The sequence below is a fragment of the Lactuca virosa genome, chromosome 8 (assembly GCF_052849685.1).
Source record: "Lactuca virosa cultivar CGN04683 chromosome 8, Lactuca_virosa_CGN04683_v6, whole genome shotgun sequence".
In the NCBI taxonomy this organism is placed as follows: Eukaryota; Viridiplantae; Streptophyta; class Magnoliopsida; order Asterales; family Asteraceae; genus Lactuca; species Lactuca virosa.
Genome location: NC_136433.1, coordinates 119,792,659 through 119,817,796, shown reverse-complemented (window position 1 = coordinate 119,817,796; position 25,138 = coordinate 119,792,659). Strand labels below are relative to the sequence as shown.

Sequence of the window (25,138 nt, the reverse complement as noted above, 5' to 3'; positions counted from 1 at the left end):
AGAAATAATTTGTACTTTGGCCCGGTCGACTTCAAAACCACGCTCGGAGACAACATGACCAAGTACGATTCCCTCATTTACCATGAAATGACTCTTCTCCCAACTTAAAACTAGATTAGACTCGATACAACGTTTTAAAACTTTTTCTAATTGGTCTAAGCATGTCTCAAAAGATGATCCAAAAATAGAAAAATCATCCATGAAAATTTCTAATGAGTCCCCCACCATGTCTGAAAAAATAGCCATCATACATCTTTGGAATGTGGCGGGGGCATTACACAAGCCAAATGGCATCCTTCGGAAAGCAAAGGTACCATAGGGACACGTGAATGTGGTTTTGGATTGATCCTCGGGGTGGATGGCAATTTGATTATACCCCGAGTATCCATCCAAAAAGCAATAAAACTTTTTCCCGGACAATTTTTCAATAATCTGATCAATAAAAGGGAGAGGGAAATGGTCCTTTGATGTTGCAGCATTGAGCTTGCGATAATCGATGCAAACTCTCCATCCGGTGACCGGTCTTGTTGAGATCTTCTCTCCATCTTCTGTATCTACCACTGTAATGCCCGACTTCTTTGGCACTATCTGTGTCGGACTCACCCAATCACTATCAGATATTGGGTAGATAATACCCGCATCAAGCCATTTCAGCACCTCCTTTTTAACAACTTCTCGAAGATTTGGGTTGAGCCTTCGTTGTGCATCTCGGGATGGCTTTGCTCCAGCTTCAGTGATGATTCGATGCATACATGTGGCTGGACTAATTCCCTTCAAGTCTGCTATGGTCCATCCAATTGCTCCCTTGTACTTGGAAAGCACCTTCAGTAATGCTTCCTCCTGTGGACCTGTCAAATCAGAAGATATGATAATTGGTAAGTTCTCATTAGATCCTAAAAAAGAGTATTTAAGATGTGAAGGAAGAGTTTTAAGTTCAAGAGTGGGTGGCTCCTCCAAAGATGGCTTAAGTGGGTCCGAAAAACTTGTTGGCAATTTTTCAACTTGATAACTCCATGGTGGCCTTTCTTGCTCAATAGCATTTTCAAATGCCTCCTCAACCATCTTGATGTCATCCAACTCTAAAACTTCGTCCCTGTCATTAGAAAGAAAAAACTCCAACGGATCGGGGTGTAAGATTTTAGGAGTGAATTGATGCACTAAGTCATCAACCACATCCACACGATAACATTCATAATCTGATGGTGAGTTAGGAAACGTATTAAAAATATTAATTCTAAGTTTTCTATTTCCAAAAGAGATATCCATGGCACCCGTTCTACAATTAATTTGTGCATTTATTGTTGCCAAAAACGGACGACCCAAAATAATAGAAGGTTGACTTTCTTTATAGGTGCTCTCGGTGTCAAGCACAAGAAAATCAACTGGGTAATAGAAATCTTCCACTTTAATGATGACATCGGATAATATACCCCGGGGAATTTTTGTTGACTTATCGGCCAATCGTAAAATAATATCAGTTTGTTCCAAAGTGCCTAAGTCATGTTGATCAAAAAGATTTCCCGGAATTATATTAACACTAGCTCCAAGATCAAGGAGCGCCTTTTTGATATTAATATTACCTAGGGTAACAGAAATTAAAGGTGCTCCGGGATCCTTAAGCTTGGGTGGAAGTTTATTTGATATTATGGAACTTGCATGCTCGGTTAAGTCAATCTTTTTAGGGAGGTGTGCTTGGAGTTTGCGTTTTTGAACACACAAATCCTTCAAAAATTTAGCATAAGAAGGTACCTCCTTAATAAGTTTGACTAACGGGATATTTATTTTAACTTGACTAAATAGATCCCACATGTCTTCCATTTTCGGCCCTCGCTTCCCAAAAGGGAAGGATGCCGGTTTCTCTAAAGCCGAAGGGTATGGTGCGGTATTAACCTCCACACCATGCTCCCCAACTTTAGAGTCATCTTTACCCTTAACTACTTTTTGTTTTTCAGATTTGAAACCTTTCTCAAACTCTTCTTTTTCATCAAAAACGACCTCAGTGTCACTGTCATTATCTAAAGTAGGAGGAGCACTTACCTTGTTGTCAACCTTTTTCCCACTACGCAAGGTGATTACCTCATTCACTTGATGCTCTTTTCCGGGTCTTTGGGTGTGAGATGGGTTGACTGTTGTGGTGCTTGGAAACTTGCCATCTTCTCTTTTCCCAATTTGCTCTGCCAGTTGAGCAATTTGCTTCTCGATAGCAGCTATGGACTTGGAGTTAGTGTCGGCTTTCTGATATGTTTGGGTTATGAACTCCATGATTTTGTCCAACTTGTTGCCATCCGTTTCCTCCTTCTTTGATGTTCCACCTTGGTTAAAGTTGGACTGCTGGAACTGTTTTGGCTGATTTTGGTTTTGGTAATTCCCTTGACGGTTGTTGTTGTTGAAATTCCCATTGTTGTTGTAGTTCCCGCCTTGGTTGTAGTTCCGATTGAATGATCGTGGATTATTTTGGAATTGACCATAGCCGTGCACTTGACTGATTTCCTCTTGACTTCTCATGCACTCATCTGCAATGTGTCCTGAATCTCCACAGCTTACACATATCTTCTGTCCCTGCGAAAAAAACACACCTTTCTCTTTGCCTAGACTAGAGAGTAGTAAGTCAAATTTTTTATTTAAAGAATTAATATCAGATTTGACTTCATTTTTCCAGTTTTTGTCTAGTCCAACTGAAGCAGCAGATGAAACTGGGTTGTCCCGTTTCTTAGCTGAGTAATTGGTTTTTGAACCATGACTCAACTGCTCCAAGAATCGCCAAGCGTCTTCACTATCTTGCATCATGATAGTGCCGCCAGATGAGGCATTAATCATAGTTTGATTGGCAGTGTCAACTCCATCATAAAAGAAACGTACAAGTTGCCAACGGGGAAATTCATGATGTGGACATGAACGCAACAATTCCTTGAGGCGTTCAAATGCATCATGAAATTCTTCATTGGGTTTTTGTGCAAAATCTTGTATCGCTTTTCTTATTTCCGTTGTTTTACTAGCAGGGTAGAACTCTTGCAAAAATTTAGTTTTTAATTGCTCCCAAGTAGTAATACTATGGGGGGCAAGAGAAGTGAACCAATACTTAGCTTTTTCTTTTAAAGTGAATGGAAATAAGTGAAGTCCAAAGGAGTCTCTATTAGTTCCTCGCGGAGTATTCGCGTTAGCAATTGCAAGGAACTCATAGAGGTGATTGTATGGATCATCAGTTTTATGGCCTCTAAAGACAGGTAAGACACTAATTAGTTGTGGTCTTACTTCCACATGATGCTCATTTCCTTCCGCGAAGAGTATAGGTGAAGCATCATCATACTCTCCCGGCTGAAAATGAGACGCCACAGATTGTCTATTAGGCTGCGGAAAGTAAAGATGAGGAAATTGGTTACCTTCGTTGTAGTATCCTCCATTTGCATTGTTGAATCCACCATTTGGATTCCTTCGATATTGATTCCCAAAGCCTTGATTTCCGAACCCATCGTTGTAGTCATTGTTGCCACCATTGGGAAAATTCTGGTTGTTCCAGTTATTGTTGTAGTTCCCGTTTCCACCCCGATTGCCTTGATTCCGCCTATTACCACCGTTGTGGTTCTGATTCCAACCAAGTCCATTATCACTTCCATCATCAAAATCCCAGTCATCCTCGTTACCACCATTACCGAATTGAGGACCAACATTTCTAGGATTTTGATTCTGATTTCTGACATTACCACCGTTGTGGTTTCCTACATTGCCTCCTGTATTTTGTGCCCAATTTCCTCCGTTTCCACCATTTTGGCCACGGTTGTTTCTATTCGGTTGTGGCTGTACTGGTTGGATAATTGGTGCACCCCCATTGTTGTTATTCCCATGATTCCCATTGTTTCCATTGTTGTTGTTTGGGAATTGAGGAGCTGGTGGTGGAACTAGTGGTAGAGGATTGTTGGCTGCATCCTCATGCCCCTCGACCACATCTTCCACGACAATGTTATCTACACTCATAGTGTTGATGTTCCTTCTGGCGACCCGATTTGAGAGAGTTGTTCGTTCGATTTCCGGATCAAATGCAAGTGGTGAAGAGCGTCCGCTATGTCTTGTATGCATGCACTGGTGTGCTTGCACAACACAAATAAAACAAACGTGAACTGCAAACGAGAATTGAAATGAAAGTAAAAAGAACTATAACTACTTAAACACAATAGCTCAAGCGCACAATCTCCCCGGCAACGGCGCCAAATTTTGATCGAGGTCGTTGTCTCGGTCAAAAATAAACCTCACACCCACACTAGATTGCTAGCATAAGTAAGGGTCGAATCCACGAGGAGTTCGTGGTTAAACTTTGTGTCAAAGCAATCAATAAAAAGAAAAGTATTACTAGCAATTGTCACGAAAAAGATTAAAACAAAATTCAAACAAAAGCTTGGAAATTTATTAATTAAAAGTAAAAGTCTCAATGAGAAAACTAGAGTACTCCCGGTTCAGTTATGGACAGTTTAGATTCACACACTTTCTTCCCTAGAATCCTAATTCAATTACATAGATGCAATTGGGGTTGATTAACTTGTAACACATAGTTTTGGGTACACTAGATGTTCATTCAACTAGTTGTCTTACTTATTTATGTCTAAATGGATTAGGGACAATTAGTGAACTAGCAATAAAATGTCTTACAACTACCTATTACCGCATTAACATTCAATATCATAAGTTGGAATAATATATGTTGATTCAATCACTTGTCTTTATTTCTAAACTAATTGAACTTGGAACAAATGATGAATTGACAATAGACTATCTTAATTATGACATCAAACAATTCATACAACCCAATTTCACTTATCATTACCAAAGATCATCATATGAAGCATAAAATAACAATTGAAATTAATTAGAATCAAGTAATAATCAAGTGTGTTCATCCAAAAGTCATAAACATCCCCGGAAGTAACCCTAACGGTTTAGCCTTCCATTGAGTTCATAAAACAAATAACTTGATTAAAATGAATAAAATGCATAATAGAATTCATAAACAAACGTAGAATCATCAAACAAATGTAGCCTAATGATTATCAAAGTATAGAACAAATAAACCTTGGGGAAGAAGAAATAATTCTGGAAAATAAAGAATTGATGAAGATTAACCAATGAAACGATCTTCACTTATAGCTTGATAATGAATTGAATCGAATCTTGCCTTGAATCCGGATTGAAATGGAATGGACTTGTGTTTCCAAATGTTTCCAAGGGTGGTAACCCTCAAAACGAATGCACAAGTCCCTATTTATATTATTTGACAGAAAAGAGTGAAATTAGGCGATGTGGGACGTTGGACGTCCCAGGAGACGTCTTAGACGTTGTGTATAACGCCCAAGCGTTCTTTGTACGTCCTAACATGTCTTCTGCCGTCCTTGAAATACACTAAAAAATGGCCAAAAACGTCCGACGTCTTAGGAGACGTCTTAGACGCGTTCTAGGACGCCCTTCCTTGATTTCCAAACTTTCCGAAACACACTGTTCCAACACGGGACGTCCCTAAAACGCCAAAACGTCCTAGGGGACGTCTTAGACGCCATGTAAGACGTCGACGGGGTTCTTCCTTCTTTTCTGCTCTGAAATAACGATGAAATGCTGACCGTTTGACCTGAACGTCCTAGGGGACGTCTTAGACGCCTGGAGGCGTCCTTCATCTTCCGTGCAAGTTTTGGTGGTCAAAACGACATAACTAGCAAAAACACAAAACACGAAAGTTGTAGCAAATCTTGTCTAGTTTCCAGAAATTCTTTACTCATGTCAATCGGAGCTCCAGAACTTGAGATATGACCAAAACATTGAAGAATGGTTAATTTTCCCAGCAACGTTTCATCATTCCTTTAGCAATCCGTTTTACTTGCAGGTTCCGCCCACTTTTAGTACAATATATTGACCTGCATATGAAGTTCAACAACTCATCAAAGTAGTGCCATTCTTGGACAATTATACATCAATTCAACAGATTTATGACAATTTAGTACATTCATAAAATGGACTTATCAGTCTCCTCCCGAGACCCTTCAAAATAAGCAACTGATCTGGTTTCCCCTTCCCAACGTGCTCCAAGTCAATATCTCGTTCTCGAGCTCTAAAAGTCTTATCATTCAGGGTCTCACACCCCGAGATACTCACGATCTCCCTGCTATCATTCTGCAGTATGTCATGATACTTTATCTTCTTCTATTCCTCATCTGCTGCATACTGCGGTACCAACTTAGCTCTCTCTCGAGACTTGGCAGTGATATCTGCCACAGTCTCAGTAGTCTGGCGGAGATCTAACAACTCTCGCGTCAACTGCTGCGCCTCAATCGCCTGGGCAGACTCTGCCCGGAATCTGGTCGAAAAGTCATCCCATGACATAACATCAACCGCTTCATCACTCAACTCACTACCAACCTCTTCCTGTCAATCCCGTGCTCTGTCCATCAGGAGACAGAAAGTAAGTCGGATCTTGTCTCCTTTCGGGACAACGTCTGGTACGAAAAGTGTTGGCGACATCTGCCAACCATCTGCTGCTAACAATGGGGTCCCTAACCCCCATGACAATCTGAAGCTTCGCAGACTCTGAATTCCCGAAACATCAATGTACGGGTCCCTATCATGACTTCTATCTCAGTGCAGAATGCACTCGGCCTCTCATCACAAATCTCTATAATGCCCTCCTTGATCACACTGAGGATCACAGGAGTCTGGTCAATGATACTGCGCGTAATTCTCAGATGGAAAGAACTCCCTCATCTGATCATCGAGCTGCCCGGCTACAGAGTCCGAGCCTGATCCCTCGTCGACACCAGAACTACCATCTGGTCTACCACGTAGCGTCACTATACTCGGCAATATACCATTACTAACATCACAATACTCATCAACTCTCGAGGGATCTCACACACTACAAGTTCCCTGGTCTTATCTCAGCCTTCCTTGATTCGAGTACGGATCCTCTGCTTTCAGTAGTACGGGACCATACTACCTTCCACATCTATCCGTACTTTCCTCAAGTACTGCCTCGACTCTACCAAGTCCCTTCTACTACTACTACTGCTGATCTCATGCTAATCTCATCCTAGTATTGCCCTAGGGTAATCACCAACTCACTCTCCGCCATCAACTGCATAAGAAGTCCCTGCTTTCTTCCCCTAACTAGCTCGCGAATACTATTACATATTACTCAGACTAGATAATTCTTCGAATGAGAGATCCTACCCTACAACGGTTGGACTCAAACAAGAGCTGCGAAATAGAGCTAGACCTAACCTTCTGAAATTATTTAGTCCTTGCAATATGTAACTTAGCATATTCGTTTACTAGTTAGTGAAAGACAACTAGAACTCCTAAAAGCACAAAGCAAGCAGCATTCGGGCATTGAGTACACAAAATCAAGCATCTACTACTCTGGTTATCATACTGACTAATCTGTACTAGCATGCAGTTCTCATAAAGCTGAACACATATAACAGGCACATACGACATCCTTCCTAGATCCTTAGTTCTAATCTAGCATGCTGTTCTAATAAAGCTGATAATCATAACATAGCATAAACTTGTATGGGTAATTTGGGAGTAATTACTTGAGCTCGGTTGATTGCATGCACCACACCCTTTTCTCTTTTCAAAGTTCTTTTCTTTCTAAAAATTTGTTTCGCTTTTTCTAAAACACTTTTCTTTTCTCAAAATCCTTCTTACAAAAATTGATTTTCCTTTTGAAAATTTCTATACCAATTCCTTAGTTTGAGTTCAGACACACCCAGAAGTGTGCCCGAATCCCTCAAACCAAGGTTCTGATACCAACTTGAAACATCCCAAAAATACAGTCCAAAAATTTCGTTTGACAAACATTATCAAAAACTATAATCATCCATAATCAAAAGAAAACCAAGTGTCATCTATCTCAAAAACTCATATCAAATAATGTATCAAAACCAAATGAGAAAATATCAGAGTCTCAATCAATCCCAGGCTGAACAAATGGTGTGTGCACTGCAATCTTCCTGAGCTCCTCTTTTGAAAACTGAGTACCTGAAACCAAAACTGAAAACTGTAAGCAAGAAGCTTAGTGAGTCTCCCCAAACTACCACATATCATACAATAACACATACTGGGCCTTGCCCACTGCATCGGGCCCCGCTCGGCATCGGACCAAAGTTCAGAATAACTTGGGCCCCGTCCGGCATCAGACCGAAGTCCGGAATAACTTGGGCCCCGCCCACTGCATCGGACCGAAGTCCGGAATGTACTGAAGATAACAAAACATAAACATATAACATAATCATATATACTGCATCGGGCTTGCCCGACATCGGACCGAAGCCCGGAACATATAACACATAACAGAAACATGCATGAATCACAAAGAAATCAAGCATACATAACTACTTCTCGGTATTTCCCCGGCATCAGACCGAAGTCCGGAACACATAACATATAACATGTAAGCTAAATCACTGCATCGGGCCCCGCCCGGCATCAGACCGAAGTCCGGAAACATACAATCTGCATCGGGCTAACCCCGGTATCCTACACTACTAAACGGGCCGGCATTGGTGCCTTAGACCCGTTCCTACTGAAGGGAAACTCACCTCACATTGCTGAAGTCCTGCTGGCAAAACCATAGCTGCTGGATGACAGATTCCCGATCTGTCAATATCAAAATAACACCCAATTAATAATTGGGTTCAAACACATATCCATAAATCCATGCTTGGGGTAAAAGACTACTTTACCCTTAACTTAGCTTGACTCAGTCTCAAGGCCCAATTCAAAGGCCCAAAGTCTAACTATGGGTCAAAGCCCAAGATATGGCCCAATTTTCCAAATTGGGCCTAAGCCTACACATGATCTTATTCTAAGGCCCAACATCATATAATCATTAAGGCCCAAACTGTGGCCCATCTATGGCCTAATTTTCCAAATTGGGCCCAAACCCTCCTATGGGCCTTACCCTAAAGCCCATTGAATTGTTCTAGTCCATTTGCTTGTTCTTGGATGGCCCAACACAAAGCCCAAGTCAAATTAGGGTTTCACATAAAATGACAATTAGGGTTAAGTGTTTCTCACTTAACCCTTTAAGGACTTAATCCATTAAGTCCATCTCTCTACTAGATAAATCATATGGTGTAGTTGGGCTTAATACACAATCCAATCCCCAAGGCCCAAAAGTGGGTCAAAATAAGCCTAAGGCCCAATTACTCACAATTAGGGTTTTCTAAAACCTAATTAGGGTTTCCACCCAACCATGGCCCAATAGGACCAAAATTAATCTTTAAGCCCATTAGGGTTTTGCTAAGTCCATTAGGGTTTGCTAGTGGGGCACCACCCACTACCACCTCGGGTAGTGGTGGTCAATGGCGGCTCACGGCGGCGGCCACCACCTTACAGTGGTGGTTATGGTTCTTTTCATTACTCTTTTGCTAATTACAATTACAAGCTTTTAATCCACAAATAAACACACACTAACTACTCTAACACACACACACACACATTCACCCTAGTGGTGGCCGATGGTGGCTCGTGGCGGCAGCCACCACCTTACGGTGGTCGTGGTGGATTTTCCGTGAATCCCAGCTAAACAAAACACACATACCACCTCATAACAATCGGAAACAGCAATAACACATGAACACACACCCATAACTACACCTACAACCACCTCCCACGCTGGCTGGTGGCGGCAGAATAAGGCAGAAACGACAACCACGGCGGCGTAGCGGCGTTAATAGCGACAAACACCATGGTGGTTCTTCTCAGTTGCCGGCCAACAACCCAGCACACAATAGATATGGAAACGGCCTCCCTCCAGGTGGCGCACGACGAGTGGCAGTGACAACAACCTTGGCAGCCGGCGACGGATACTACAACCGTGAAAGAAGGTGGCAGTTGGACAGAAGGCGGCGACTGGAGTAGGCGTCAGAACCACAGCAACGAAACACCGGTACAACAGCCACTGCTCGTCGTCGCCGACAACAGAACAGTAGCAGCATCGGCGCCAACTGTCGGAGATAGCGGCGGCAGGCGCTATTGACTTATTACACTTCATCTCCGCAGGAACAAGTCCTCCATGCCGGTTCACGCTGCTGCCGGTGACAAGGGCTGATCGATGGTGCAAGGTGGTCGGAAGACGGATGGGTGGATGGTGGCGACGGCGCCGGAGGCAAGGAAGGGGGGGGGGGGTGACGGCTGCCTCTCTTATTAGGGTTAGGGTTTAGGCTTATGAGGGTATCGGCTATATACCCCATCCCTTAACATATCTTTTCCATAATGATGCTTCCAGTCCCTCATCCATAAAGTTTTTCCGAAAGAAGTCTATAAATTACCCTTTTAACGCCTGCCTTCAAAATTCTTTACCAATTAACTCCAAATTTTACCAACATCTCCCTCCCTCTACAAATCCTTTTCAGATTAGGTCCAGAATTTACTCTTTAGCCCCTTACTTCAAAAATCCTTTATAAACTAATCTGAAAATTATATTTTTAACCCCTTAAACTTTCAATTATAACTTTTTAACCCCCGAAACTAACTCCTTGCTACACTATTCCACTTTTAGGGCTATTATACATTCATTAATTAATTAATTTATTAAATAAATAAACAGGGTGTTACACATTCGAATGTTTCCAACGGACTAGCACTAAGTCGACCATCTTGCGTCGTAACTTCTTAGTCTTACGGTCAACGATTGCCTCGGGATCTTCAATGAGCCTCTTATTCTCATCCGTCCTTAACTCTGAGATTTCAATTATGTCGAGAACTTCTCCCGTGAATTTCCTCAAATAACACACATGGAAGGTGTTATGAATACCGTCTAGTTCTTCGGGCAATTCGAGCTTGTAAGCTTGGTTCCCAATTTTCTGAAGAACTTTGAATGGTCCAATAAACCTTAGACTCAACTTTCCTCGTTTCCCAAATCTTATAAGTCCCTTCCACGGTGAGACTTTAAGCAAAACTGAATCCCCAACTTCGAATGTCATCGGTTGTCTTTTCTTGTCAGCATAGCTTTTCTGACGATCCTGAGTTGCTAACATTCTTTCCCTAATCACCTTCAGCTTCTCAGCAATCTCATGGACTATCTCGGGGCCTATAAACTGCTTTTCCCCAGCCTCAAGCCAACAAGAGGGCGTACGACACTTCTGTCCGTATAAAGCTTGATAGGGTGCCATCTTGATGCTCGAGTGGAAACTGTTATTGTAGGAAAACTCTACCAAAGGTAAGTGCTCATCCCAGTTACCTTGGAACTCCAGGGTACATGCTCTCATCATATCTTCCAGTGTTTGAATCGTTCTTTCACTCTGACCATCAGTCTGCGGATGGTAAGCTGTACTCAAACACAACTTCGTACCCAATTCCTCTTGTAGACTTCTCCAAAATCTGGACGTGAAACGACTGTCACGATCTGATACAATCGTTAGAGGAACACCGTGAAGTCTTACAACTTCCTTCACATATGCATTTGCAAGCTTATCCATAGACCACCTCTTGTTGGCAGCTATGAAGTGTGCACTCTTAGTAAAACGATCCACGACTACCCAACTCATGTCGTGACCGTTCTTCGTCCTGGACAGTTTAGTCACAAAATCCATGGTGATGTCTTCCCATTTACCCATGGGTACAGGTAAAGGTCTAAACTCCCATATGGTTTCTGATGTTGTGCCTTAACTCTAGCACAAGTTACACACTCGGCCACATACTTTGCAACATCGAGCTTCATCGTCGGCCACCAGTAGTAGGGTTTTAGGTCCCTATACATTTTTGTGCTGCCGGGATGAATTGAGTACATGGTCTTGTGAGCTTCTTCCGTCAGAAGATCTCTTACTCCTCCTGTCTTAGGTACCCAAATCCGATCTTGGAATACCTTCAGTCCTTGACTGTTTGTACCGAACACTAACGTTTTACCCAATCGTTCTTCCTTTCGGTTATTCTTCTCTGAAGCTTCTTCCTGAGCTTTCTTTATGATTTCCACAATCGTCGAGACAACTTCTATTCTCAACCCTCTTGGCCTTTTCCTTTCAAGGTTGACTTTCCGACTGAGAGCATCATGTGACAACCCGGAACTTCAATCTTGTACAATTAGTCAATTTAATCAATATACAACTTGTTTTTATTGATTTCTGATGCTAGTTAAGGGTGCATTTAAGTGTTCTAAGCTTGTATTTAACCAAGGTTGAGTTTAGGAATGAGTTAGAGTGTTGAATAGTGAGAAAATCGGGCCATACACACCTCTTGGAGGAGTGTGCGGCCGCACACCCACTCCCTTGGCAGCACACACTCTTTTGGGCAGCACCCTTACCCCTATATAAAGGGTAGCCCCCTTCCTTTCATTCCTTTAGCACCTTGGCAGCACACAACATCATTTCCTCTCAAGTTTCTCCAACTTTGAACCTTCCAAAGCTTCAAAAACGTGAGTAATCCATCCCTCAACTTGTTGTGCACGAAGAACCTCTTGATCTAGGCCTTGAATCATGAAAGTACCGTCATGTTCTCCATCTCTTTGAAGGAGTGCGGCAGCACACACATTTGTGCGACCATACACACACACCATAGGACCACAAACCCATTTCTAAGACCTTAAACTTGTACTACAACCAAGTATGGGCCTAGGACACTTCATGGATGCAAGTATGGACCTTGAAAACACCTCAAAGGCACCTTCCATCATGAGTGTACGGCCGCACACCCATTGGGCCGCACACCCATTGCCGTACACACCTTTAAGGTGGCCATACACCTCCCTCATGCAATCCTTTGAGGTCCTAACACTTAGTGCAAGTAGTCCCAAGTTCTTAGAGTGTTTCTTCATCACATCTAGTGGTGAAATACCATCATTTGACTCCTTTATGTGTCATTACTTATTGATTAGGATCAAATCGTGTTCAAGGCTTCACTTGAACATCCCGCATTCTATATCGATCCTTCATTCAAATCACCCGAGGTGAGTTCATACCCCTACATTTTCCGTATTTTTAATGTTTTCAGGGGGGGAATACAAGCTCAACATAAATGTTTTCAAAACTCATGAAATTCTCATACTTTGACCCTTTTGTACTGTGTTGAGCATAAGGGACGTTTTCACTAAACTTGCATGGTTTTCCGGACTCGCTATTCACTACAAACTATAATTGGTATAACTTGGGATTTTCTAAACATAACAAGTATAGAAACTTTCACTACTCAACGTATGCACTAAGACAAAAATAGTTTACAGTTTGCATCACTACTTTATCGCGTTTTCATAACTGTAATTATCACTACAAACGGTATACATTCGGATTTTCACTACGGTAGAACGCTACTACACTACATGTAAACTAGATTGTACGATACTGTGAGGCGCTACTTCACTACTGTACCCTTAGGTGTACAGGGATAAATCCTATCATAGTATAACCAGAGTCTCCTGGAGGGAGAGCGTGAGATTTGTGAATAGATCTATTCGGGACTGACAATCCCACACCCGAACTGCTAGCTACAGTTAGGCAGGCCAAGCCAGGGTTTTCAAACAGAACCAATTATGCTATGGTGACAAATGTCATTTAACTCGACGCCTGAAGAACGTTGGAAAGGTCTCTAGTCATATTAAGTATGGTTATACGACTCACATTATGTATAAATCACTTTTAGTTTACAATCTGACACTCTTCAACGGTTTTATTTTTACTTAATAGAACTAAAACACACTACGTATACTGGCCAAGCCAGGGTTTTCAAACAGAACCAATTATGCTATGGCTGTACATACAAAATATTTATACTTCATGATTAGCTTTAGCTAGTCACATGAGGTAGTATTTTCGCATATCACTACAGTTTTCAGTAACGAACATTCATGGTTTTATACGTAATCGATAACGCTACATTTTCACTAAAGAAAATATCGGATTTTCTTGGAAGCATACAGATATTCAGGGTTTATTACATAATCGATAACGCTACATTTTCACTAAAGAAAATATCGGATTTTTATTGAAACTATACAAACATTTCGGCTAGCTCATCAACAAGTTTTCGTTACAAATTACTGCTTATGAACTCACCAGCTTTATGCTGATATTTTCAAACTGCTTGTATTCTCAGGAAATCAGTAGACATGTACCTGCTGAGTTTTTGGGGAGTGGCAGCAATAAGAGTTTAATGTTTATATTCATACAAATTATATGATGTAATTCAAACAAGTTCCAGACGATTTCCAAATTGATGTAAACATTTTTAAGTTTTCATTGTAATGGTTGTGTTGCTATGATTGCTATTATACATTGGTTGTGATGCTATACATGACGTCCTCCACCCCGGAACGTTTCCGCCTTTCTGGTTTTTGGGTGTGACACATCAGCAACAACATTTGCTTTACCGGGGTGGTAAAGTATCTCACAGTCGTAGTCCTTGAGTAACTCTAGCCAGCGTCGTTGTCTCATGTTCAATTCTTTTTGATTAAAGAGATACTGGAGACTCTTATGATCAGTGAAAAGTTTGCACTTCGTGCCATAGAGGTAATGCCTCCATATCTTCAAGGCAAAAACTACCGCTACCAACTCTAGATCATGAGTGGGGTAGTTCTTTTCATGCTCCTTCAATTGTCGAGATGCATATGCTATCACCTTTTCTCTTTGGGTCATAACACAACCCAACCCAACCCCAGATGCATCATTATAGACCGCGAAGTCTTCAACTCCATCGAGTAGAGAAAGAATCGGTGCTTCACATAATTTCTTCTTTAGCTTCTCGAATGCTTCTTCGTGCTTCTCACTCCATGTATAAGTAGCTCCTTTGTGGGTCAAAGTTATCAATGGAGCAGCTATCGAAGAAAAGCCTTGGATAAACCTTCGGTAATATCCAGCTAATCCCAAAAAGCTTCGAATCTACGTGGGACTTTTCGGTCGTTCCCACTTCATCACAACTTCGATCTTGGCGGGGTCAACCATTATCCCTTCTTGGTTAACCACATGACCCAAGAATTGGACTTCTCGGATCCAAAAATCACATTTGGAGAACTTTGCATACAACTTCTCCTTCTTCAAGACTTCTAGGACTTTTCGCAGATGCTTGCCATGCTCCTCCGGGCTCTTTGATTAAATCAGAATGTCATCTATGAACACTATCACGGATTTATCGAGGAATGGTTTACAAACCCTGTTCATCAAATCCATGAATGCTGCCGGAGCATTGGTTAGTCCAAACGACATAACCAAGAACTCGTAGTGTCCATATCTTGTTCTGAATGCAGTCTTCTCAATTTCTTGCTCTCTCACCTTCAGCTGATGATATCCTGACCTGAGATCGATCTTTGATTAATAGCTCGAACCTTGCAGCTGATCGAATAGGTCATCAATCCTTGGCAATGGGTACTTGTTCTTCACTGTTGCCTTGTTCAGCTCTCTATAGTCTATACACATTCTCATGCTTCCATCCTTCTTTTTCACGAATAACACCGGAGCTCCCCATGGTGATGAACTAGGTCGAATGAAACCGTTGTCCAACAACTCCTGAAGTTGCGTCATAAGCTCCTTCATCTCCGTCGGTGCTAATCGGTACGGTGCTTTTGCTATTGGTGTCGTTCCTGGTAACAAGTCGATTCAGAACTCCACTTGTCTATCAGGCGGTAATCCAGGAAGATCTTCGGGAAAGACTTCCAGATAATCACACACCACTGGTATACTCTACACCTCCTTCTTTTCCTTCTTAGCATCGATAACAAATGCCAAGTACGATGCACATCCCTTGGACAAACATTTCATGGCTTTCATCAGGGAGATGATTCCAGAATTTACTCTGTGTTTGTCCCCGTACACCATAAATGACTCTTTTCCGGGTGGGTTCACCCTTACTATCTTCTTCCTGCAAAGAATCTCAGCATCGTTGGCGCTAAGCCAATCCATTCCCAAAACGATGTCAAAACCGTTCAACTGTATGGGTAATAGCTCTTCGTGGAATTCGTTTCTGTTTAAGTCGATGACTATGTTCTTAATACGATCACTAACAGGTACGAACTTAACACCGGCAACTTCTACAATTAGGGCATTATCAAGTCTTTCTACAGGCAATGCTAATTTCCCACCAAATTTATGCGATACAAAGGAGTAGTTCGCTCCGGAATCAAACAGTATATTGGCAGGCAATCCATTTACAAGAAAGGTACCTGAAGCGACGTCTGCTGCCTCCTTTGCAGCCTCGAGCGTCATCTGGAAGGCTCTCGTCTTCGGCTTCGGTGGAATGTTGGGCCTTTCCGCATCTTTCTTCTTCGGGCAATCCTTAGCAATGTGCCCTTCTTCACGACACTCGTAGCACACCCTTTTGTTGGCGGTGCACTCATTGGCATAATGCCCTGTCTTCCCACACTTGTAGCAGGCCACCTCTTCGCTACACTTCCCGAAGTGCTTCTTCTTACACTTCTCGCACCATTTTGCTTCATTCCCCCCTCCTCCAAACTTCTTTGAACTGAACTTGCTCTTCTTATTGGGTTTAGCAGACCCCTCGAACTTCCTTTTCTCGCCAACCTGAACCTTGCTGGCAGCTCTTCCCTTGATCATCTCCTCCACAGACTTGGCAGCCCAGATAGCTGCCTCCAGAGTATGTGCCTGACGTACCGGCACCGCATACTCCCATGGGAGTCCCTTGGCGTACTTGTCGATTTTTGTTAGTTCATCTGGCCATACATGGGACAAGACGCAAGGCAAAATCCATCTTCTCTGTGAAGTTGTTGGTGTATTCATCAATTGACATGCTTCCCTTCTTCAGGGTCAGGAATTGGTTTTCTAGCTCAAGCAAGTTTTGGGCTGAGCAGTACTTGCGTTTGAATTGCACCAAAAATTCTGCCCATGTCAGTTGCAGGGGCTCATTGGGGCTTAAAGTCTTCCCCAGGGTGTTCCACCAATGCACCGCGCCTCCTCTGAACTGGCGTACTGCAAACGTGGTCTGCAACTTGCCTATGCAACCACACGTCATGAAGGCTAGTTCCATCTCCGAGATCCAGTCCATAACTCCAATCGGATCCTCCTTTCCATTGAAAGTCGATGGCTTGCAAGTCAGAAAATCCTTGTACTTGCATCCGTTTCTTTCGACTCCGTCGTCTTGGTTGTTCCTCCTAATCACTGGCGGATCAGCTTGACCAGCAGTCCTGCTGTAGTTCCCCTCCTCAGACTTCCCGTCATTCAACTCGGGCTGTTCAACCGGCATCGTAGGTTCATCCCTACCCTATAGCAGTAGTCGTCTTGTCTCCTCCATTTGACGATCCAACATCATCTGGATCATCGCTTGCACTCCGGCCATCGTTATTGGCTCAGGAGCGGCTACCACAACGGGTATTTGCTCAATCACAGGTGGTCGATTCCTGTGTCCATTTGCATTCCCGACTCCACTGCGGGTTCTTGCCATTTTGATCTATACACCGAATAAGGTGAATTTAGATCTTTATTTAGGATAGTCGTTTAAACCGTCCTTATCACTCCGAAACGTTTACATGTTAGTTCTAATATCGTAGTCGTATGTTTAGAATCCTAAACACATAAGGTTTCCAGATCCGGTCGGCAACAGACCATAGATCCGAACAAATAACAACATATCAGGCACAAAGCATTTAGCACATAAAAGCATTTTAGGCACAATTCCTAAAATAAGCTAGTGCTCACACCTCACAATCATCGCTTAGCATTCTAAGTTTAAGTCTAGAAATCGTACAAATTCCTAGTTCGCTTAAACTAATGCTCTGATACCAACTGTGACATCCCCATTTTCACGGCCAGAAAAGACCGATTTTGTTTATGCTTTGTTTAAAAATCAGAGTAACAGTTTAAATAAAAGTGTTGCGGAATTTGTTCCCAAAATAAAATATGATAAAGATTTATCAAAGCATTTCCGAAGAAATTTATTTCATTAGAAACCTCGGGATGTCATGTTCGATATAGATCAAAAGCATAAACAGTACAATGTAAGCCTTACTACATTATTTCATATTTACAGGCCTACAATCCCTTATCTCTCATCCAAACATCTATGCTCATGCGCCACTACCTGTAATACAAGAAACTGAGTGGGTCAGGCTTGGGAGCCTGGTGAGCACATAGGGTTTTCAACCCATAATAAAAAAGTTTATTAAATTTATCAAACCAATCAAACCCGATTACCCCTTCCCGTTATCCTCACTTTACGTCCCTAAAACATCTAACACAAGGGACCTAGTCTAAGGACTTTCATCGGGGTGACAACACATGCTTCGGGGGTTCCTCAGCAATTCATGTCAAATAAGGCAACCATGTGGGGGATGGAGTACTGCTGGTGAGCACACAGTTCAAATAACCACCTACAAGTTGCGAGCCTGCTAGCGTTCCATTGGACTGTCTAGAATAGTCCGTGGTCGTCATCTATATTCCGCTAGATAACTAGATCATCAATAACATCTATAACGAGGCCTCTCATTATTTTATTTTGTCACACAACAACTATTACATCTACCCATGTTTTACCCAACACATTTTGTAGATATAAAATACATATACAGTTTAAATCATTTAAAACATGTATAAAATCGTTCATCCAGCATAGATAGCAAGTATACAGATAATATGCACACGTAGCACGTAATTTATATAAAATACTTCATATCTATGTGTAAGATGAAAGTAACTATGCACTCACTTGTTAAGGTGGTGATTCCGAACTCAGACAGCGTTTCGTTATCTCAAAACAATTTTCCCTTGACAAAACCTAGTATCAATACCACTAGGGTTTAGTCTAACGTTAAGCGCGACTAATTAATAGTCTATCTATTATTACTATTATATAAGCGTTTAAACAATATTTTCCAACCACTATGTACAGACAGGGGCCAGACATAAAACACCAGAGGGCAGGACCATTTTGGCATATAGCACTTCTGAAATCCAACAACCCTATGCGGCCCTTTAAACCAGATTCCCGTACCGCGATTGGTTAAAAAGATATTATAACGACACTTATATAACTCATAATAATATCCCAAATAATTATTATAAGGTCCTAATAACGTTACTATAATTAATTAAAAGCTATATTAAAAATAGCGTAGGCGTAGCTCAGTTACAGCGGGTTTTCTCGAAAACCGGGCTTCGCTTGGAGCAACGTTTCCGAACCGAAAAACCCTTTTTCTCGGGACTCCGGGAGCCTCGGGGCTTCCTTCGGGTGCTAGGGGGTTTACCTAGGCTTAGGGGGGGGGAGGCTAGAGAGAAAAAGTAGTGAGAGAAAGAAGAGATTTTGGAGTGAAAAGAATGGCAGCCCTCGGCCTCTATTTATAGCTGCGAGACCTCGGATTACGCTGGGCGTAATTCCGAAGTACGCTGGGCGTAGTCAGTGCTCAAGGATATCTCCGGAGTACGCTGCGCGTTCGTACGAAGACACGCGTCGGAAAAGGGCTGGGGCGACGTGGATGTCTCGGAACCGTGCAAAGGATCGGAACGTTGGGCGTACCAGACTCGGACGCTGGGCGTATGCGAGGCCAGGTGTCACCCATCTGAAGTGAGGCGTGGTTAGCAAGCATCGGCCCAGATTATGCCACATCATCACATTTCGCAGATTTATATCCCGACTTCTAAAATTCGTAACTTACGCATACGAGCTCCGTTTTCGACGTTCTTTATATCCACGCGTAGGCGGGATCGTACTATACAAATTTCGTTTAGACTCCGTCGGCTATTTTTTATTTTATTTTTAAAGTTATATTTTTAATAGGCCGGGACATGATTCGTCCGTTAAAAATTCATAACTTCTTCATCCGACGTCTGTTTTCGTCTGTCTTTTTATCGTTACGCTACTATTAACGACATCTTCGATTCTCGTTTAGGTTGTGTTGGCTAAAATCCGCTCGATCTTATATTCAAACTTCGGGCTGTACACTACTAAGCCGAAACTTCGAAAAATCACAACTTCCTCATACGAAGTCAGATTTGGCGGTTCTTTTTATGGACGCTCTCGGTTTAACATATTCTACGACTTTCGTTTAGATCACTATGACTAAAATCCGCTATATCGTAAATTCACTATTTACGCTTCCCGGTGCCGTGTCGGTTCCGTCGCGAAACTTTGACGGGTCATAACTTCTTCGTTATAACTCGGATTTCAGCATTCTTTATATCCCCGGAATCCTTGTTTCGACCACTACAACTTTATGTAAAGATATCGGGCTTATCTCACACTTTGATTTTGACGCTTATTTTTATTATTTATTAATTATACCTTTATAATTAAGTATAAAACACATTAATTCACATAATTCACATAATACTCAAGTATTTCATCTTTATTACTTCAAAAAGATTTACAATAGTTGACCTAGACTATTACATCATCTACTAATGCTTAGCCACAAAACACGGGCGTTACAATCTCCAAAATGCTCTCCTTGACCGTACCAATGATCACCGGAGTCTGGTCAAAAATACTGCACGTGACCTCAGATGAAATGAACTCTCTCATCTGCTCGTCGAGCTGCCCGGCTCCAGAGCCTGAGCCTGATCCCTCACCGACACCTGAACTACCGACTAGTCTAGTGTGTAGCGTCACCATACTGAAAATACACCATAACAAACGTCACTACACTCATCATAACTCGAGGGATCTCACATACTAAAAGTTTCCTGGGGTTCATCTCAACCTTCCTTGATTCGGGTACGGATCCTCTACTTTCAGTAGTACGGGCCCATACTACCTTCCACATCTATCCGTACTTTCCTCAAGAACTGTCTTGAGTCCTCCAGGTCCCTTTTACTATTACTGCTCTATGCTAATCTCATCCTAGGCTTGCCCTAGGGTAATCTCCGACCTACTCTCCGCCATCAGCTGCATAAGAAGTCCCTACTATCTCCCCCTAACTAGCTCACGAATACTATTACATATTACTAAAACCAGATAATTCTTCGAATTAGAGGTCCTACCCTATAACGGTTAGACTCAAACGAGAGCTGCGGAATAGAGCCAAACCTAACCTTCTGAAATTATTTAGTCCTCATAATATGTAACTTAACATATTCGTTCACTAGTTAGTTAAAGATAACTAGAACTCCTAAAAGCACTAAGCAAGCAACATTCGAGCACTGAGTAAACATAATGAAGCATGTCCTAAACAGGCCATCATATCTTTGACTAATCAGTACTAGCATGCAATTCATAAGCTCATACACATATAACAGGCACATAAGGCATCCTTCCTAGATCCTTAGCCCTAATCTAGCATGCAATTCTCATAAGAATATCATAACATAAACTTGTATGGGTAATTTGGGAGTACTTACTTGAGCTCGGCTGATTGCATGCACCACACCCTTTCTTTTTTTGAAATCTTTTTTTTTTCAAAAATGATTTTCTTTTGAAAATTTTCCTACCATATCCTCAGTTTGAGTTCAGACACACCCGAGAGTGTGCCCGAATCCCTCAAACCAAGGCTCTGATACCAACTTGAAACATCCCAAAAACATAGTCCAAAATTTTCATTTTTATTTATAATAAAACCATAGTAAACCAATTCATCTCATAAAAACATAAGTGATAATATCCCAAATCATCATATCAAAACACTGTATAAAAATCACATGTCCAAACATCCGTGTAAATCATCCCAGGCTAATACGTTGTGGTGTGTGCAATGCAGTTATACCGAGCTCTTTCCCTTACTAGTGGAAGTACCTGAAACCAAAACTGAAAACTGTAAGCACGAAGCTTAGTGAGTCTCTCCAAACTACCACATACCATACACATAATCACATAAACACATAACACATAACTTGGGCCTAGCCCACTACATCGGGCTCCGCCCGGCATCAGACTGAAGTTCGGTATCGGATAGAAATCCGGCATCGGGCCCCGCCCGGCATCGAGCAAAGCTCGGTATACATAAGCATATCAAAATATACATATAAACATAAACACATAACATAGCATACAAACATTCCTCAGGCTTGCCCCGGCATCGGACCGAAGTCCGGAAACATGCAAACAGACACACGCAAGAATCACGAAGACATATAGCATACAAACATTCCTCGGGCACTGCCCGACATCGGGTCAAGATTCGGTAACATATACACAATATCACATATCATAAACATTCCTCGGGTTTGCCCCGACATCGGTTCGAAATCCGGAAACATATAACCTATATCGAGCATTGCCCGACATCGGACCTTAATTCGGAATCTATTATCACATATAAACGGGCCGACATTGGTGCCTTAGACTTTTTCCTATAAGAGAAGACTCACCTCACAAATCTTGCTGCTGAAACTCTCGGTAAGAAATCTCTATCGGCTGCTCCCGCGACTCCCCGACTATCATCATCACAATAATACTTTAGTCAAAAATCCAATAATCCTTCTTAGGGTAAAATGACCATTTTACCTCCTGATCTAATTTTGGACCATAACCTAGGCCCAAATCCATATAATCTTCCCAAGCCCACTATTGGCCCACTAATGGCCCAATTTTCTAAATTGGGCCCAACTCCTCAAATGGGCCTTCCATTAAGCCCAAACAGGTCCTTGGTCCACTATCTGACTTCTGATGGCCCATTAAGGCCCAATAAATGCTAAATCCAAATATTGGCCCAATCCTAAGCCCAAAAGTCGTAAAAACCTAAAACCTGAGAGTACGTTGAGCGTACTCCTCTATACGCCAAGCGTACTGCTGCGTGGCTTGTACGCTGCGCGTACTGGCTTGTACGCCCAACGTACTACTCTATTAAGCCATGAACTTCAAAAGTGCTTATTCCTTTAAGACCTTAAGCCCATAATACAGATCTGAGTCCCTTAGCATGTCTTGACTCATAAATTCGATTACTTGGTGGCTTGCAACCCACCAAATGGACCCAAACTTGAATATAGCAACTAACTTCCATAGAAATGGCTAGATCTCATGCATGATCATAAAAAGGACTTCAAAGATTGAAACTTTACTGATATTGGGATACATTTAGCACTAAGGGTGGCAACCCTAAGCCTAGAAACGAAGTTGAACCATAAAAATCCATTCTTGGGACCTAAAGAGGTCCAAAACTCCATAAACAAAGATCTAAGCATTCATGAGGCAAGATGGAGGCTTTTTACCTCCAATGAGTGACAAAAGGTGGTGTAATCTCGAATCCCTGAGCTCCTGATACTCAAGTTCTTCTTCTCTAACTCCTTCTTTCCCCTTCCAAGCTTCTAAACACCACCAAGATCTTCACAAAGCCAAAAACACACAAGGATGAAGAGTGAGAAGTAATCTAGGGTTTCTGAGGTTGAGAGGCTGGTAAAGAGGCTAGGGTTTGATTCATAATGTTGTATTTATATGGCTTAAACCCTAAAAATTAGGGTTTGGAATCTGCTCACGTACGTTGTGCGTACGTGCATGCGCCCCCCGAATCCAATGTCTCTCTACGCCCCGCGTACGCCAAGCTTACGCCCAATGTACGTCTTCTGGGCAACCCAACTACAAGGCCCACTTACTAATTGTCCACTCAAAATCCATTTATGTAATCCTTAGCCCAATAATTAATTAAGGAAATATTAAATGATTAATACCTCAAGTGACGGATGTTACAGATCGAGTCCACGTGTAATTAAATGAAGTAAACTACCAAAACACATTTATTTTCTCGGAGCACATGCATGAAGCACGGCCCGTGCTTGGGTGACCAGGTCGTGCCCTTTAGATGCAATGTAACAACCTTGAAAAATTAGGAAATTTGTCATGTGGGAGTAAACATGGCCCGTGCTTGAGGAGCACGGCCCGTGCCTGACCATCGCAGATCATACACCAGAATATAACACTCATAATATATCAGCTAAAGGAAGCACTACCCGTTCTTGGGCAGCACAACCCGTTCTAAACATTTTTTTCACATTTTAAGAGCCAAAACTTCATTCGAAGCTACTTTCATCAATTCTTTAGCATCCTCAGACATGTTTAGCTCCATTTAAGCTCCAATGCTCCATTCTTACATCCAAAGTCCAATTCCGCATCAAAATCTTTGAAAAATACACTAAAATATAAACATTACAGGCATTCTTGTGGAAACATGCATTGTTCAAATTATACTAAAAACATGATTACAAATGCCAAAAATACAATACGGAATCAGATTAAGTATAACCAAAATGATGCATAAAAATGTATCCATCAAACGTCTAAACTATACCGGAAGAGTTGCGGCGTGTAACAATAGATAAAGCTATCTATGATAAAGCTCTCTATGATAAGGTTGATAAGGTGGACTGGAGCCAGAGCAACACAAAGTGGTCACGTTTCTTCCATGTAGTAAACTCTAGATTTGGTGTGCTGGTAGGCGGACTTGGTGGAACAGTCAAAGAATCGATGGTGGCTGGAGTGCCTTCGGTACCGGGAACAAGAATAGTAGCCGAAGGTGGAGTAGGATTGAGAATAAATTCATCCAAATCAAATGTTTCAAGAGTAGCAACAATAGTTGTACACCATAAGGTAAAGTTTTCTTGGTCTAATTTGACTACAAAAGTGGGATCTAAATATTGATAGTGGAGGCAGTGGTGGTTGCCAAATTGAGAAGATGTGGGGTTCCTTTTTCCATGAAAGAGAAGTGAGAAGTGATAAGAAAAGAAAAAATTGAGAGCTAAAAGGTAGCAAGCTCTGATACCATATAACCAATTGAGATTAAATTATGTATTGATTGAGTTAGAGTACATGAATTTATACAGATAGATTATAACAAATCTGGAGATAAATACTCCTAAAATATAAGCTAAGACTGGGTTATCTATGACTATACTACAAGTTCAATTATACATGTGTTACATATGTTGATATCTGCTAATACGACCAATAGTTGACCATAAAGCTAACCTTGAGTTCAATTAACTTCTATACGCCAAATGTAAAGATTTTACATTTGTATTGATTTTGACGGGACTCAATAATGCCACTAATAGTTTTATTTTATCAAAACATGTCAATTCCATGATGAAACCAATCAACAATAAGAAATAGCAAAGAAAAATTAGTTAGTTATAATTTAACCGATGAAAATAAATATTGAAAATGAATCAAGATGAACTAGGTGGTGTTTTTTTTCACTTAATAAACTTAATGAATAGAGGACTTAGGCTATGTTTGGTAGACTAGTTAAAAAGCTAGTTGGTAGCTGAAAAGTTAACTAATAGTTGAAAAGTTAGTTGTTAAC

General features: G+C 41.6%; 1 non-coding gene across 1 annotated transcript; it reads left to right on the top strand.

Moving 5' to 3' along the window:
- Positions 1-2,875: 2,875 nt before the first annotated feature.
- On the top strand, positions 2,876-2,982 carry LOC145135363 (small nucleolar RNA R71). The gene has a single exon (XR_013719825.1). It is a non-coding gene; the product is annotated as a small nucleolar RNA R71 (small nucleolar RNA).
- Positions 2,983-25,138: the final 22,156 nt, after the last annotated feature.